Below are 17,941 nucleotides of genomic sequence, written 5' to 3'. Positions count from 1 at the left end.
AGGTCTGAGCTGGGAAGTAGTTTCTCTAAATTGGATAAGAGATTGGAGTTTTGATTTAGATGACACTTGACTTTTTCAATAACTAGAAGATGAAATTCTTCTACTGCCCCAAACTATTCTATGAGATGAGTGGAATCTATGGGATGAAATAGAAAATCTATGGGATGAATGCAAGATAACGATCAGGGGAGGGGAAGAGAGAACCAGCAGAACAGACTTAAGGAAATGAATTTAGAAAAATTAGTGATACTTCATGACTGCCTCCTACCCAGACCAGCTCATATGGTATTCTTGTGTATAATTCCTCCCACGCGGAGGGTCCAGTGCTCCCTGCCAGTGCCGGAATCAAAATGCACAGAGGACTTCAAATGGCGACAGGGCTCTTCTGACACAGATCATCCTCATTCTGTAACAGCTCTCTCTATTTCCTTCAAGCTAAAGTGTTCCTGACATTTTTAAAATTGGTACCAACCATTAGCTCGCATGTCACGCAACTTATTCAGTTCTTATGACACATCGGGAGACAGGCCATAGGATCACTTCTAGTCCTTCCTGCAGCCTGTGGTTTTGTTGTGTTATGCATTTCTCCTGTTGGTACTGATCCCCTAATATATACAGGGATGAAGAGAATTTTAGGAGCATAGGCTTGAGGATTCAACTGACCTGAATTTTAATCCTGGTCCTGTCAGTAATGCCCTAACACTGGTATGTTTCTCAGTCTCTCGGGCCTTGGTTTTCTCTGCAAAATGAGCATATTATCCACTTTACAGGATTTTTAAAGGATTAAATGAAAGAGTATAAATGAAGCTTTTGGCACAGTGCCTAGCACATATGTTCTCAATAATTGTAGATTGCAACATAATAATGGTGGTGATGATTCCATTAATATCCATTATACCGAAAGATCTTTTCAAAGCAAACTGTTATATTTATTATTGGGTGATAAATTATTATTACCCCAACACAAAAAGGAAACTTTTCCCTCATATATATTGGGAAGAAGAATGTTGTCTTAGAGCCATCAGAGTCTTCCATTTCTCTCCACTGCTTCTCTACATTTTTTACTCTTCCCACAGCTCCCCACTCCACCATGTATCAACAACCCCGCTGTGCCCAGTGGTTACAGTGCAGAAACTATAGACATAGGCCTCTTGGAACAATATTACCAAATATGCACAAATGCAACCAGAAGGGTGAATGTGGGACAGGCCCACTTCCCCTTTGCCTGACTCCTCTATTTTCCTCACAACCCCCATTATGCAAGAATGGACAAGTGGTTCAGACTTCTCTGGGGGTTAGCAATGACTAAAGAGAATTACGAAAGAGGCATGGATTGCTTTTTAATTATATCCTTCATCAGACTATCCCCTACAATAAAAGGTCCAAAAGAAATCAGTCCTTTCACTCCTACCTTCTGGAAGTCACACTCAAGTTCCCAGTCTTACTCCCTGAACTCGGGTTTTCCCACCACTTTTTTGCACATCTCCTGAGAACATTTCAACCCACCCTTTGGGGAATCTAATTCTACCCAGTGAGTTGGTCTCAACTGAGATTTTAGCACCTTTCTCTAAAGGAATATTTCCCCAAGGTTGAGTTGCTCAGTTTAGACCAGTGGTCAGCAAACTCATTAGTCAACGGAGCCAAATATCAACAGTACGACGATTGAAATTTCTTTTGAGAGCCAAATTTTTTAAACTTAAACTTTTTCTAACGCCACTTTTTCAGAATAGACTCACCCAGGCCGTGGTATTTTGTGCAAGAGCCACACTCAAGGGGCCAAAGAGCCGCATGTGGCTCGCGAGCCGCGGTTTGCCGACCAATGGTTTAGACTAACACTCCACTGGGGCTCAGCTAGGGCAATCAGAGTGGACCTGGGTATTATCCATCCTTCTAGGCCAGGATAAGTACTGTGAGTCTGGTTCCATCTGAGATCTCTCCCCCTGGGCAAGCTGTGGCCAAGCCTTCCTATTCTTCTGTGTATCTAACAGGTAGCTGTTGGACCACGCAGCCCACCTCATCCCTGACCCATACAACTACACACTTCCCAAGCACAAACTCCAAGGCAGGGCTTTGAAACTGACACCAAGAATGAGCAGCATTTTTCTACTGGAAAGACTCCATCTCCCTCACACCCTCCCCCAAATGGGGTCAGCACCCACATTCTTATGCAAAGCCTGGTTAGCTCCTTGCATCAACCCTCTGTTCCTCTTTTTCCTGTCTAATTGTGTCAGTCCTTGTACCATCATAAACTGCTTAAAATAGCAATTTTTCTAACCTTTAGTGGCTATTTCCTTACCAACAAAAATGCCCAGCCAAAGTTTTGAAATGAGTATTTGTATAGAGCTAATTAAGTTCTTAAACAAGATGCTTCCCTTTTCTTCTAGTTACATTATTACATTTTTTTTCTGGTTGCCTTTCTATAAAGATGTGGCATGAATGCAAAGATCTCCATTTTAGATTTTTATTTGCTGGAAATATATCAGGAGATGAATACAAATTACTGTTTATCCAACAAACACTTACATAGCACTTCCTATGTGCCAGCCAGTGTTCTAAGGGTTTTACAAGCATAGCACTTTTTTTTCTTTTTCTTTCTTTATTATTATTATTTTTTTTATTATCTAAAGTTTTACATATGTGTCCTTTTTCCCAATTGACCCCTCCCGCCACTCCCACCCCCTAGGGCAAGCCCCCACTGCCCAGTGTCTGTGTCCATTGGTTATGCTAATATGCATGCATGCAAGTCCTTTGGTTGCTCTCTAACCCCCCCCACCCCCACCCCCACCCCCCCCCCCCCCCCCCCCCCGCCCACCACCACCACCACCACCACCTCCTCTGTCATTTGTCTCTGGATCTATTTTTGTTCATCAGTTTATGTTGATCATTATATCCCACATATGAGTGAGATTATATAATGTTTATCTTTCTCTGACTGGCTTATTTCGCTTAGTATAATGTTCTCCAGTTCCATCCATGCTGTTGCAAATGGTAAAAGTTCCTTCTTTTTTATAGCAGCTTAGTATTCCATTGTGTAGATTGTACCACAGTTTTTTAATCCACTCATCTGCTGATGGGCACCTGGGCTGTTTCCAAATCTTAGCTATTGTAAATTGTGCTGCTATGAACATAGGGGTGTATATTTCCTTTCTGATTGGTGTTTCTGTTTTCTTGGGATATAGTCCTAGAAGTGGGATTACTGGGTCAAATGGGAGTTCCATTTTTAACTTTTTGAGGAAACACCATACTGTTCTCCACAGTGGCTACACCAGTCTGCATTCCCACCAGCAGTGCAGGAGGGTTCCTTTTTCTCCACATCCTCCCTCTCCAGCATCTGTCTTTTGTAGATTTGTTGATGATGGCCATTCTGACAAGTGTGAGATGGTATCTCATTGTTGTTTTGATTTGCATCTCTCAGATGATTAGTGACTTTGAATAAAAATAAAAAGCTTCTGCACAGCAAAAGAAACCATCAACAAAACAACAAGAAAGCCCACTGCAGATAAGGGTTTAATCTCCAAAATTTACAGAGAACTCATACAACTTAACAAAAGGAAGATAACAATCCAGTCCAAAAATGGGCAAAGGACCTAAATAGACACTTTTCGAAAGAGAACATACAGAAGGCCGAGAGACAAATGAAAACATGTTCAAAGCATAAGTACTTTTAATTCTCATGACAACCCTATATTTAGGCATTATTATCACTTCCACTTGCTGCAAAATGCAGCACAGAGAGGGTAGGTAACTCAATCAAGGACACACAGCTAGTGAGGAGTAGGATTTATGCCTGGGGACCGTGCTCTAACCAATATACCATACTGCCTGATTGTGTCATACAAGCCATTTTCCCTTGCTTTATCTCACTGAAAAAATATTCCTGCCCTAGGTGATTTTATTATCATTTTTAGATCTGGAAGGAACTGGGTTCTAAGTAAGTGAGTGGCTTCTCCAAGTCACAATTAGACAGATGTCACATTTAGAGTAGTCTTCTAGATCCAAAATCTGGCTATAATCTTCCTTCTGCCTGCCTGGGTCTATTTGTGTCATCTTATCTCTGAAGGATGAACATGAAGGAATTTTTGCTATAGCATTTTATTTCCTCACTGATTTTGCTGTCAATATAATCATTTGATCAGGTCTCTAATGTAGAGCACATGTGCCTAAAATGAACAAACTTTGTAAATTACAGAAAAAGCCCTAAATTATATCTACATAAAGTGAGCACAGACAAGGCTGCCATATTTTGTGAACATTGTGAGACACCTTAACCAGAATTGTATTTTCTCCCTGAAGAGAGGGATAAACATTACATTGTTTTGACCTTGGAATCATTGGATCTTATATTTATCCTATATAATAAAAGCCTAATATGCAAATTGTCCCTTCAACCAGGAGTTCTACCAAGGGGCGGGGCCAGCCCTCCAACCACTCATGGCCCCTCCCCCGGCCAGCCCAGCCCAATGGTCCCCAATCGGGGTGGGCCAGCCAGACCACACCCATGCACAAATTTGTGCACCGGGCCTCTAGTTTTATATATTTCTCAAAAAATTTATAGAAATCAACAGCCATTTAATCTGCTCTTAGAAAGCAAAAATATAAAAAAGAAAAACTATTGGACATGCAGCAAGTACTTCTTTACAAATTGAGCAATCCATATTTTGATCATTTTTATTGTAATTTGTGACTCCTCAGAGGACACTTATCAATAGCTCTAATTTGTTTTTTCTATAACTAAAGTTTCCTTTATTCTATATTATCCTATTAGAGTTTTATTATTTTTATATCAGAATCATGAAATGCTTAAGATATAGATTAGTAATAAAAAAAAAAGGGTATCTCAGTACAGAAAATATGTTTAATAAATGAAAACCCAAACCCAAGATCTGGGGAAAGCCAAGAGGGCAAGATAAGCCTTAACCAAAAATGTTTGGAAATATTCAAGGAGCTACTCTTTTGAGAATATTCTCTCAGCTCCCAGTGACCATATTTAATAAGCATGTCAGCCAGGAAAGACCAGAAAAAATGTTTTAAAAGATAAGCAAATGGAGACTTATTTAGTACTGCACAGAGTGCTAATTTCAATAGACCCATTAAAATAGAGGATATTTGAGGAAGATCATTAATAAAAGTATTGGCCACTCTGCCCAAATTGTTACACATAAAAGTTTACAGCATTTTATTGCAAGTGTTTTAAATCTCTATGAACAAATTCTAATACTTGTTTCTTAAATATAAAATAGTTTCTTAACACTTTGTGGAAAACCCACTACAATATCAAATGCTGATCATCACAAGTATACATGAAATACCTTTATAATAGAAATAGTTATTCAGATGTTAACAAGGTACTATGGTCCTAAAATAGGCCACTTTCAAAGACTCTAATAATTATGGATTATCATAGTAATTATATAAATGTGTTATAGTAAACAGAACAGTTATATACATGAGCTACACTTGAAGCTCAGGTAGTTGTGAACCTGAAGAGATCACTGGACTCTATTTCAAAGCTTCAGCAATGTGTGCAGAAGGATGCTCTTTAGGGTTTTCATTAGTGCACACAGAGAAGAATTCAATTACATTCTGGAACATTTCATCCGGTTCTTCCATATTAATAGGTGGCCTACTTCCCAAAGCTGCATAGTATGTTTCATCATCAAAGTCACTTTCTCAAAAGTTTTAACTTCATCATCGTCATCTGAAAGAGTAGTGTGTGAAATAGACAAAGTCATTTCCCACAGAATAAGGCCTTGCCAGTCATAATACCATTCTCCAAAGCTTCCTTGGGTTTCCAAGGCTCAATGCCAATACAGTAGGCCTCAGGGTCAGTCCCAGTCGTATCCGATGGTAGAGAGACCCCCACATCATAGATTTTACTTGTTTCAAAATCACCTTTAATCAGGGCATATGTCCGGGTTGTGGGCTCAATACCCTGCAGGAGGCAGCTGATTGATGATGTTTCTCTCTCATCAATGTTTCTATCTCCCTATTCCTCTCCCTCCTCTCTCTCTAAAAATCAGTAAAAAATATTTTTAAAAGAAAAGAAATCACCTTTAAATACAATATTTGAAGACTTTATGTCTCCATGAAAGAATTTCTTATCTTGGTACAGATACTTTAACCCTGTTGCCATATGGCTGCTGAAACAGGGATGAGTCAGAGAAGAATGGGGACTAGATGGGAACTAACCTTATCTACTGCATAGAAGTTGAGTTTGGGTTTTCTTCCACAGTCTAGGTGTGTAGGCAAGGCATGTAGGGAAAAGACAAACTATAAAAGTAAAACGGTAAGTAAAATTTCCCAAGTATAAATAACCCAAATTGTCACTATTTTGGAGACTCGGAGGATAAAGCAAACATCTTTCATCATTTTTAAAAATATTTTTTTTATTGAAAAAAAAAAAACATTTTATTGAGAGAGGAGGGGAAAGGGAGAAAGAGAAACATCGGTATGAGAGTGAAACATGGATCTGCTGCCCCCCTCATGCCCCTTACTGGAGATTGAGCCACAGTGTGAGCATATATCCTGACCTGGAATCCAACGGGCAACTTTTCGGTGCATTGGACAATGCCCAGCCAACTGAGCCACTCTGGCCAGGCCTTTTTTTTTTTTTTTTTTTTTTTTTTAGAAATGAAAAATTCAGCTCCCAACCGGACCCACATGGCATGTAGCCCAAAATATTTAGTAAACGTCTGAATGATATTTTTGTCAAATACTAGGATTTTACAGGTAACACATGGTCTCTAAACTCCCTGAATTCCTTTCCTTTTAAACTTAGTTCCTTCATTCCCTCCCCTAAGGGGATAGATAAAGAAATCACAACTGAGCCTTTACCTCTCATTTGCTTTTTACTTCCAAACCAGCCCATTTTTCAAATGAGGTTTTCCAAAAGGCGGGGAGGGGATTTTGAAGATTCTGCACCACCAGATAGTTGAGTGGGAAGGAAGAGCCTCAGTGAGCATATTATGCACTTTTTGCTGCTTAAAGCCCCAGTCCTCAGAGTTATCATATCCTGGAGTTCTGTCTCTTAACTACTTAGAAATATTTCTATTGTTTCTTGAAACATAAATTTGTTCCTCTGTGTTTAACATTAGTCTGACTCAGTTATTTTTCAGCTTTATTATCTCTAAATAAACTAAAACCTTTAAGTGAGCCTAGTGAATATATGTTTCATGCAAATAGGTCTAGTTGAGTTTCATATTTTAATAAAGAAGCACACAATCTGGAACATCTTGCCTTTGATTAGAAAGCGAAAATACAATTCTTTCTGCTGGTTCACCATTAAGTAAGAAACCACAGTAGGAGTGCCTGTTCCTTTGTTGTACTTTGCATATCATTAAGCAGAGCATTTAATAAACAAACCCTAAGTTGATAATGCCCTCAGGTAGCAGGCACCCAATTTAATTGATAGTGTAAGATTTTGACCCTTCTCTAGGTAAGCCAATAGATCTAAAAAACAAACAAACAAACAAACAGAAAGTTTTGCTGCATATCTGTTATTTCCCTCAACTTTGAAATGTATCCATCAGGCACTTAGTGAGGTCCTTTTGTTGTAACAGAAAGGTCAACTTCATTGTCACTGTTTTTCTAACATGCTATTTGTTGAACAAATCTTTTTTATTTCCCCCTTTCTAGAAAGTTTAAGTTGGAATGCACTAATGCGATAAACTATTGACTTTCATCCTGGTCACCCAACTCCACAAAGTCAAAATGATCAAAGACTAAGCCATTTCTCACTCTGCTTTAATCTCACTGCTTCCACAGAAGATGGAAGTAAACAGTCACACTGAGCTCCAATTACCAATATCAAGATAAAAAAGAAATGGCTTTCCTTTTCCGCCTTTGAAATTATAAATGGATTGATGTAAAACAAATTTCAGAGCCTCAAGTACTCACTTGCTTTCTGATTGCAAAGAGTGCTCTGAGTAAGAAAAAGTAAATGGGTGAAGGAGGAGAGGTCATCGGGTTCCTGGGCAGTCTCAGTGGGTGCCATGAAAGCAAAGACAGGTGTCCACTATCAAAGCCTGATTTCCTTTGCTTTTTGATTATTTAGATTAAAATTCTATTAGCAAACTATTATTTGTATATTCCCAAGAACCTATGTAGCAGATATATGGTTAAGAAAATTAACTAAAACAGATCCAAATTATAAGGAAAGGTGGAAACAATTTGATATTATACTAGCGGCCCAGTGCACGAATTCGTGCACCTTGAAAGGAACTGTGGGCCGCAAGGCTGCGGTAGGCACAGGGGTGGGTCTCGGCCCATCCTCTGTGCCCCCGCCCAGCCCCTCCCGCCGTGGCCCCCGGTTCCCTGTCTGCTGGCAGCCCCGTCCTCGCTGCCTCCATGCACTGACTGGGCCGGCCCCGCTCTCACCCATTGACAGTGCAGAGTGATTGGGGCTGGCGCCAGCAGCGGGTACAGAATACAGGCAGTCCTTGGGGCCGGTGCCTTCAGCGTGTGCGAGTGGTGGCTGCTGCCCCGATCGCCCCTTAGGAGAAGGGGGAGGTAGAGAATCCCTCAGGGGCGATCAGGGCCGGCAGCTGCTGCTTGTACCTGCTGATGGTGCCTAGTGATCGGGACCGGCACAGGGCACTGGCAGTGGGTGCGAGCAGCAGCTCTGGTGCCGGCAGCAGATGCAAGCTCCAGGCAGGACCACGGCATGCAGGAGCAAAGAATTTTCAGTCCCGATGACAGTGACTGGCACCCCGCCTTGGTCTGGTGCCCCTGCTCACCTGCTCCACCTTCCTGCCATGGCAAACGCCCGCCATGTTCCACACACGCCCCCTGGTGGTCAGTGCACATTATAGTGACTGGTTGTTCGGTTGTTCCGCTGTTCGGTCTATTTGCATATTAGCCTTTTATTATATAGGATTGCCCCAGAGCAGAAATCAATGGGGAAGAATATTTTGGAGCCATGACACGGCTGCTCCCTACTGAATATTTTAATTAGGAAAGATAAAAAAACAAGCAAACAAACAAAAAACCTCTGAAGAACTCTTTTGCATTTGGGTTGCTTCCTTTAAAATATATATATACATATTTTTTTTAATTGATTTCAGGGAGGAAGGGAGAGGGAGAGAGAGATAGAAACATCAATGATGAGAGGGGATCATTGATCAGCCTCCTGCATGCCCCACACTGGGGATCGAGCCCACAACTTGGGCATGTGCCCTTGGCCGGAATCGAACCCAGGACCCCTTCAGTCCTTGCCAACAGATCCTGAACGATGGATAATGATTACTCTGACACACATTTCTGTGAAAGAGATGCTAAGGGGCTAGTTGGCATAAGGAGCCAAAAAAGCCCTGTTCACCTGCCTCCTTAGGCTTTTATTGTCACAACAGCTTAATCTAAAATTAACCTCTAGATACAATCAGCAGGGTAAGTATCTTTGAGAAAGCACCTGAATCTGTAAGTGTCTTTCAAACAAGGACATTTTGAAGTCTAAACATAAAGATTCTAATAAAACACCTGGGGGGTCAGACTTGTTTGGAAAAGTCAAGGTAGGGGCTGCCGCCTTCGGCAAGGTCTCCCAGAGGCCCCAGACCTTTCAGAGAACCCTCCTTACAGACCTTCCAACGAAATCCCATGCTTCCCCACAAGTCCTCGGGCCCAGGCTCTATCCGCTGAGCCAAACCGGCTAGGGCTGGGTTGCTTTCTTTTTGCCCTCGTTAGAGTCATCATTGCTTCTTTGGCAGAATTGCCATTTTATTTGCATGATTTAACTAAAATAATTGGTTGTTTCATATCTGTCTTAAAAATAACTCTCGCATAAAACCAATTTTTCCCCGGACTATGGTACTTTTGGGGATATATATTCAAATCTTAGAACCATTCTTATGCGGTATCTGAGGAAAGGCCTAATTCCGTCAGCCCTATCTATGCTAAGCCGGAGTGTCCCCACATCCCATGAAAGCAAAGATCATGCTGGTTTATCTTCCTCATTTCTCATGGTAAACCCAGATATTTAAAGTTGATCCTACCATTGGTTGATTTAAATTTCAAAGTTTATAGACCATCCATCAGTCTCAATTAGCATTATAGAAAGCCAGCTCTCCAAGGATTTTTCCAGCATTAACCTTGAATTGTCAGTGATGTAGATATGTCTAATACTAGATGAAAGAATGATAAGAAATAAAATGGAAGGCAGTTTATCTGTCCATGTATTCATATCCTGGTCCACTTGTTTATATCATAACTAGGGGCCCAGTGCACGAATTCGTGCACCTTCAAAGGAACTGTGGGCCACGAGGCTGCAGTGGGCACAGGGGCAGGTCTCGGCCCATCCTCCGTGCCCCTGTCTGCCAGCTGCTGCCCTGATTGCCCCTCAGGAGCAGGGGGAGGTAGAGAAGCCATCAGGGGCGATCAGGGCTGGCAGCCGCTGCTTGCACCTGCTGACTGCGCCAACCGATCGGGGCCAGCACTGGGCACCAGCAGCGGGTGTGACCAGTGGCTCCAGTGCTGGCTGCGGGTGCAAGCGGTGGCTGCCAGCCCCAATTGCCCCTCAGGAGCAAGGAGAGGTGGAAAAGCCCTGAGGGGTGATTGGGGCCAGCAGCCACCACTCGCACCTACTGATGGTGCCAAGCGATCAGGGCCAGCACCGGGCGCCAGCAGTGGGTGCAAGCAGGGCCAGTGCTGGCAGCAGGAGTGAGCGCCAGGCGGGACTGCAGTGTTCAGGAGCAAAGAATTTTCAGTAATCACCAGTGGCTCTCCCCGATGACAGCGACTGGCACCCAGCTTTGGTCTGGCACCCCCGCTCACCTGTTCCACCATCCCACCGCAGCCAACGCCTGCCATGTTCTTCACTCTGCCGCCTGCTGCTGATGCCCGCCATGTTCCGCACACACCCCTGGTAGTTAGCACATGTGATAGCCACCGGTTGTTTGTTTGTTCTGCTGTTCAGTCTATTTGCATATTAGAGTTTTATATATATAGACTAGAGGCCCGGAGGGGAGCTGGGGGAGGTGGTGTTTCTTAGCCCAGCCTGTACCCTCTCCAATCTGGACCCCTCGGGGTATATCTGACTCACAATCTGGGACTGCTGGCTCCTAACCACTTCTGCCTGCCAGCCTGATCGCCCCCTAACCACTCCCCTGCTGGCCTGATGGACACTTAACTGTTCCCCTGCCAGCCTGATCACCCCTAACTGCCCTCCCCTGCCAGCCATCTTGGGGCAGCCATTTTGTGACAGCGTGAGGGTGGCCATCTTGTGGCGGCCATCTTGTGATGACATGAGGACGTTGCGTGAGGGCATGAGGACCACCTAGGCCAGTGGTCGGCAAACTGCGGCTCGCGAGCCACATGCAGCTCTTTGGCCCCTTGAGTGTTCTAACGCCACTTTTTCAAAATAGACTCTCCCAGGCTGAAAACGGACTTCTGTGCATGGGCCACAAAGTTTCAATCGCACTGTACATGTGCACCTGCACGTGGTATTTTGTGGAAGAGCCACACTCAAGGGGCCAAAGAGCCGTATGTGGCTCACGAGCCACGGTTTGCCGACCACTGACCTAGGCATTTATTAGTATAGATGATCTGCTTCCTTCTGGAATTGCCTTCACTAAATTGTGCTTTAGTATTTGGCTTTGGCTTTTATTGGACTTGATTTAGTAATTGGTTGTATGAATTGTGCTTCAACATTTGGATAGTGGCCATTATATAATTTAATCTCCCCTCTCCATGTAAAAGTTATTCTGTAGCTTAATGTTAAATATAACTTGACCTCCCTTGAGAAACTGGCATGTTTATCCTTTTCATGTTTAAAAAATTATGTAATTAGTCATGTTTCTCATTTTTGCACTGGCTGCCATGAAGTTCAAATGCAAATATAAATAAGGCCTCCAGCTATTAGTAAAAATAACTCTTATAGTTTAACTTATCTGGTTGTTTATAATTTGGGTCTATTTTTTCATTCCTTTTTTATTTGCCTTATATTTATACCAGAGGCCAGTGCACAAAATTTGTGCATGGGTAGGGTCCCTAGGCCTGACTGGCTACCAGGTCTGATCTGTGGGGCAACCGGCAGGGTGATCAGGGCCACCGCTTGCACCCACATGGCCTGGCACCGCCCATTCACCTGCTCCACCATCTCACTGCGGTCCTGCTCTCGCCCTGCCCGGCAGCGCCTCCACTGCTGCCCACTGCCAGTGCTGCATCATCGACGCCCACCAGTTCCATGCCACCCCCTGGTGGTCAGCGCACATCTAACTCCCAGTTGGTTGAACTCCCGCCTATGGGGACAATTTGCATATTAGCCTTTTATTTTATAGGATCTTCTTTTTTTAAATACTTTTTTTTATTGATTTCAGAGAGGAAAAGGGAGGGAGAGAGAGAGAGAAACATCAGTGATGAGAGAGAATCATTGATCGGCTGCCTCCCGCACACCGCCTACTGGGAATTGAGCCCGCAACCCAGGCACGTGCACTGTCCGGGAATTGAACTGTGACCTCCTGGTTCATAGGTCAATGCTCAACCACTGAGCCACTCCAGCCGAGCATATATTCTTCTTTATGCCCTTGAATTATTTGTTCAAAAGAGGTGGTGTACAAGTAAATTTAACAATTGAAAATATTCTTATTCTAGTATAATAATTTTCAGATTTTAAACCATATGAAGGATTTTTTAAAGAAATGGTAATCAGATATTTTATCTTTTTCTCTGAGAACAAGGTTAAACATAAATGAACATAATGGATTGCACAACACATTAAGCAGCACTTAGTAAAAATAAAGATTTTTATCTATTGAGCTAGGTTGATGGGGGAGATTGCAGAAATATATTTGAGAAGCCATGAAATGAAGTAAATTTTGGCAATTCTTTCACATCACCTTAAATATACAATTATTATAACACTGAGTGATAGATTGGTGTGTGCCCACCAACACTCAAGTAGAGGAAGAGCGCAGAAATGGTGCCCACCAAAGTCAGACATTTTGGGGGTTCATCTCTCTGGTGCAGGCCCTAAGGGTTGGAGTGCCTGATGTGGTACGCACACCCCTCATTCCTCAGGGAGAAGCTCTGGAGTTGTGAGAATTCTCCCAGTTATAGTTTGTCACGTCAGGAGGTAGGGCTTTTAGCAAGAACATGTTTCAGCCTCTCCCATCCATCTCAATGTGGTCCTTCTATTATTTGTTGTGAAGGAGCTATTCAGCTAGTTTTCAATCTTTTTCATAGGAAATTGTTCCACGTGTAGCGGCAGAGTCCATGTGTCCCTGGGAGGAGGTGAATTCAGGATCTTTCTATGCCAACATCTTGAACCACCATTCTTACGTTTGAGAAGTCATGCTTTCTAGAACACTCTAAATGGCTCTGTGGTTTTATTCCTTGTGGCTGGTGCCTGCTCTTGTGAAGAAATCGTAATCTTATTAAGAAATGAGGGGAAACCTTTAAAGCAAATGTTAAAGGGCAACCTCATTACTTTATGAAATCTGGAATGTGTACAAAACTCATAGGCAAAAGTTCTTAGTTTTAACAAAATTTGTCTGACTTCAATAAAATTTCTGTTAATGAATTATGTATATACACTAGGTACGTATACATCTATTTTCTCCACCTCAAATGTAAACTTTGCCAGAACAGGGATTTTTATGTGCACTGCTGTGTTTCCAAGTGCCTAGAATAATGCCCGATGCAAATCTTCTCCTTAGACATTTGTTGAATGAATATGAAAAGTTCATGCTGAGTGAATGATAAATGATAGCATTATATTATTAGCTCTATTTCTTTTTCTTTCTTTTTTTCCTGTGTGTGTTAATCCTCACCCGAAGACATTTTCCCATTGATTTTTAGAAAGAGTGGAAGGGAGGGAGGAAGGGGAAAGAAGAGAGAGAAATATCAATGTGAGAGAGACCCATCAGTTGGTTGCCTCCTGCATTGCATGTTCCCCTACCAGGGTTGGGAAAAGAACCTGCATCCAGGTACATGCACTTGACTGGGAATTGAACCCACCACCCTTTGGTGCAAAGGCTGACACTCGAACCACTGAGCCACACTGGCACAGGTTATTAGCTCTATTTCAGTTCAAATTTTTTCCATTTATTTTTTTTTTCCAGAAACATAAAATCATTGAGAGAGGCAGCCCAGGAGGAAAACCAGGGACCACATAAGCAGCTTCCAGGATAGGCAGCACTGAGCATCCTTGTGGAATGCCTTCTAAAATTTGGAACCTCGAGATTATTTATTCCCATGATTAAACCACCTCTGTAGTCTTTTCTTACCATTAAATCAAGTGCTTAAGAAGGGAAAATTGCCACCATACTGATTCGGGTTGTTTTCCTGAGCAGGATGCAATTTCTTTCCCAGGTTCTTGTCCAGATGGATTGGAAGAATGAAGCCGTGGACAAAAGGTGGTAGATGAAAAGGGTGGAAATTTATTGGAAGCAAATACAGACTTCCATGTAGGGAAGGGGTTCCAAGGGGGTAACCACCAAACTCCTTTATTCTAAGGTTTATAAAGGCTGTAGTTCTTTGTTTCTTCATACTGCATTCTAACTGGTCACTCTTTTGCAGAATATCAGCTTCAAAGCCCAAACTCCATGTGGTGCCCACCTCTTTCTCTCCCCCTTCAGTGGTAGAATTGTCTGTCTCCTGTGAAAATCTGTTTTCCCCTTCCTCCCATTTGTTGGCATTTCTCTATCCTCTGTGAAAGTTTGTTTACTCTTTCTCCCCATACCCTGTGGCCTTTCCCTATCTTCTGTGAATGGATGTCTTCCTCTCCCCTTTTCCTATGGCACCTCTTTTTTTCTTTTCCTCTGTGAATGTATGCCTTCTGGCAGTTCCAAGCCCTCACCTATGCCTTCCTCCCCCATGGACCCTCTTTATTCCTAAACCTCCCTAAACCTGCCTATTTTATGCCTAAAATTCCTTTCAATATCATTCTCTCCACAGCCCCGTTCTCATGCCATCCTATTCACAGCTCTCTCCTTAAATCCTCTTCCTCAATAGAGCAAAATCAAAACACAAATAACGGTATGCAAATACAAGCCCCAAATTAAAATGAAAATAGTGAATACACTAAAAGTATTATCTGTAACTCGGCCTTCCTACCTAAGCAGAGATCTTTGAGACTTTGGAATTATTATTTAGTATTGAAAGTCCTCTGGAATCATAGCCACACACTGTATTTAAACTTATCTTTCCACCCTCACAAAAGATAGGTTTTATTGGGGAACCAAAAGGAGTCTGTTAATCCTTGTCTTTGTCTGAGCATGGGAATGGAAAAGGGTGCGAATGACACCTGTCCTTAATGAGTCCTCATAGACCACATAGAGATAAGATGCACAGCATTTATACCCTAACATAGGCGCCCTCCACTCACTTTTAAAGAGTGGAATCTGGAGAAAGTTTGAGCAGAAAGGAAACAGTCTCTGGACCTGAATTTAGAAACTATGCATGAAAAACTATTTCAAAAGAACCATTTACTGAATATATTCATTGAGTGTTGTTTTTATGTGACAGAAATTCATCAGGGTGTGAGGTGAATAATGAGTGATTGCTCTGGCTATTTGACAATGCATGCTTCAGCTAGATCATATAATCATACTCTGAATAAATTTTAAAAATATATATGGTTGGAAGGAGGGAATTGAAAGAGTGGAATATTTAAAACTATATACAGGGTGAGGCAAAAGTAGGTTTACAATTGTACATTGAAAATAATACAATCTCTATATATAAAAGGCTAACATGCTAAGTGTCCCTCTGACCAGTCGCTATGATGTGCACTGACCACCCGGGAGCAGACACTCAATGCAGGAGTTGCTGAGCTGCAGTGTCTTGGCAGCTGTGGTTCTTAGGTGATGCACCCGGAACCAGAGAGGAGGAAGCCCGATTCTGGTGTGTATCACCCGAGAACCGCCCTCTCGCAATCAGGGACCCTTTGGGGAATGTCGAAGAGCCGGTTTTGGCCGATCCCCGCAGGCCAGGCTGAGGGACCTCACTGGTGCACGAATCCATGCACTGGTCCTCTAGTAATAAATAATAATGCAAGAATAAACTATGTTTTATGTACTCACAACTGTAAACCCACTTCTGCCCAACCCTGTATATAGTTTTCATATACTGTATACCTAGTATATACTATATATAAATATATATTTTTAAGAGTGGTACTGCTAAGATTGAGACCTGAGGTTCTGATTAGAACCTTAAGGGTAATAGTGAAAACAAAGCAATTTGTGTATATTAGTCCTAAATTTAAAAAAAAAAAATCTTCAATTAGGAAAATCACCCCATCTTGTTTATCCTCCCTTTGAATAAGGAAAATCATTGTAGATATGGGAGACAGAAGAGAAAATGTGAACCTTGGATTTAAATAACTTTTTCCTCAGACTATACGTAAAATTTAAAGGTCTAGTTACGCATAAAATAAAATCTGGAGCCTTACATATGTGATGTTTTATCCGCTTCACATATGCATTGCTAAAATTGGATAAACTTTCTTAGAAAAAAAAATAACAGTGCATCTGCTCTCCATGAAATCTCCCTAAAGGATATTGATGTTGTTATTTGCTACAATGAGCTACCTGAATGCCATGCCATAATACAACATGACAAAACGTAAGCTGGGGTAATTCGGCATGGCAGCATTATTTGGGGACAGAATTTGAAGTATTTTAGATTAAGTTAACATATTAGCGAGTGTTGCACAGGATTTGCTACAGCTTTTTGAGCCTAAACACATTAGATATCAGATGATCCCTGTGCATCCCTAACACCAACTACCAGCTCTCCTGGAGTTACTGTGGGAAGAAGACACACGGATCGGCCAGCTGTAATCTTCTCCTAGTGTAGGACAGAACAGGATTTCATAAATGCTCCTGGGCATCCCAGCATGTTTGATGGCAGAAGGCAAGAAACATTTTTTTTCTCTCTGCACCCACAAGCAGCTGAACTTCAAGACACAGATGGGTAGGAATTTATTGTAGTCCTCTAGCCACCAAACACATGGACATGTAGGTGTGGCTGCTTGCACTGTAGTCCTCCCTGTGAGCTCTGACCTCATGTGAAGTGGGCGGCCCAGGGCCCCGGAGAGGGCGTCCACATGTGGTGAACATGAGTGTCAAGTTGCCCGCAGCCCTCAGAGTGAATGAGAAGTCATTCCCAGTCTCCCAAAGCAAGCCTACTGGGAGAGAATGGATGTGAGAGAGGCGCCTCGCAGCCAGCACCTCACTGAGCTCGTTTTTATTTTAAAATCTCTTTAAATACAGAAGTAATGCTTACATTTATGTTTGTGGTAAACAATTCCAACAATATTGAGGTATAGAGAACAGAAATAAGTGCCTTGCACTGGCTGCTCACACTATTCCACTCCTATTTCCAGAGGTAATGGATGGTAATTGTTTTCTCAGTGTTTTATTTTGGAGCTAGGACTAAATATTTAAACTTACTATAAGCAAATGGTTTAATGATTCTTATCATGGGACTCATTTATAATTGAAAATCCCATTATATCTATCATATCCCCCATTATATCATGTATCTCCAGTAAGTCCCTATTACAACTATTTTATCAGTAACTCTTAAAGTACATTACCACAGTACATTTAATTCAAGAAGGAGGAGTTCTTAACATGTTGTGGTTGCCTCCATAGGTAATTGCTATGTTTTTATAATCCTTGGATTAGAAAACAGTAATAACAAAAATCTACAGTGAAGTCTACAACACTTTGAAATTATTTCACATTTTTCTTAGCACAATTATATACACATTTTAAAAAATAATGCCTACATGCACAAGCTTATTTATTTAGCTTCCAAATAATGATTGCTGTGCAGATGGATTTATCGATCACTTGAAGAAATTAATCATCACTGCTGATCATGTCCACCCAACCCCAACACAGACACAGACAATGACACACACACACACCATGTTCAGAATATCAGTATTAGACTATAGAAATTTTGCATCAAGCAGGGAAGTTCACCTAAAGTAAACCCT

Source organism: Cnephaeus nilssonii (genome assembly GCF_951640355.1).
Source record: "Cnephaeus nilssonii genome assembly, chromosome: 10".
Classification (NCBI taxonomy): domain Eukaryota; kingdom Metazoa; phylum Chordata; class Mammalia; order Chiroptera; family Vespertilionidae; genus Cnephaeus; species Cnephaeus nilssonii.
Note: the sequence above shows the minus strand (reverse complement) of the source record.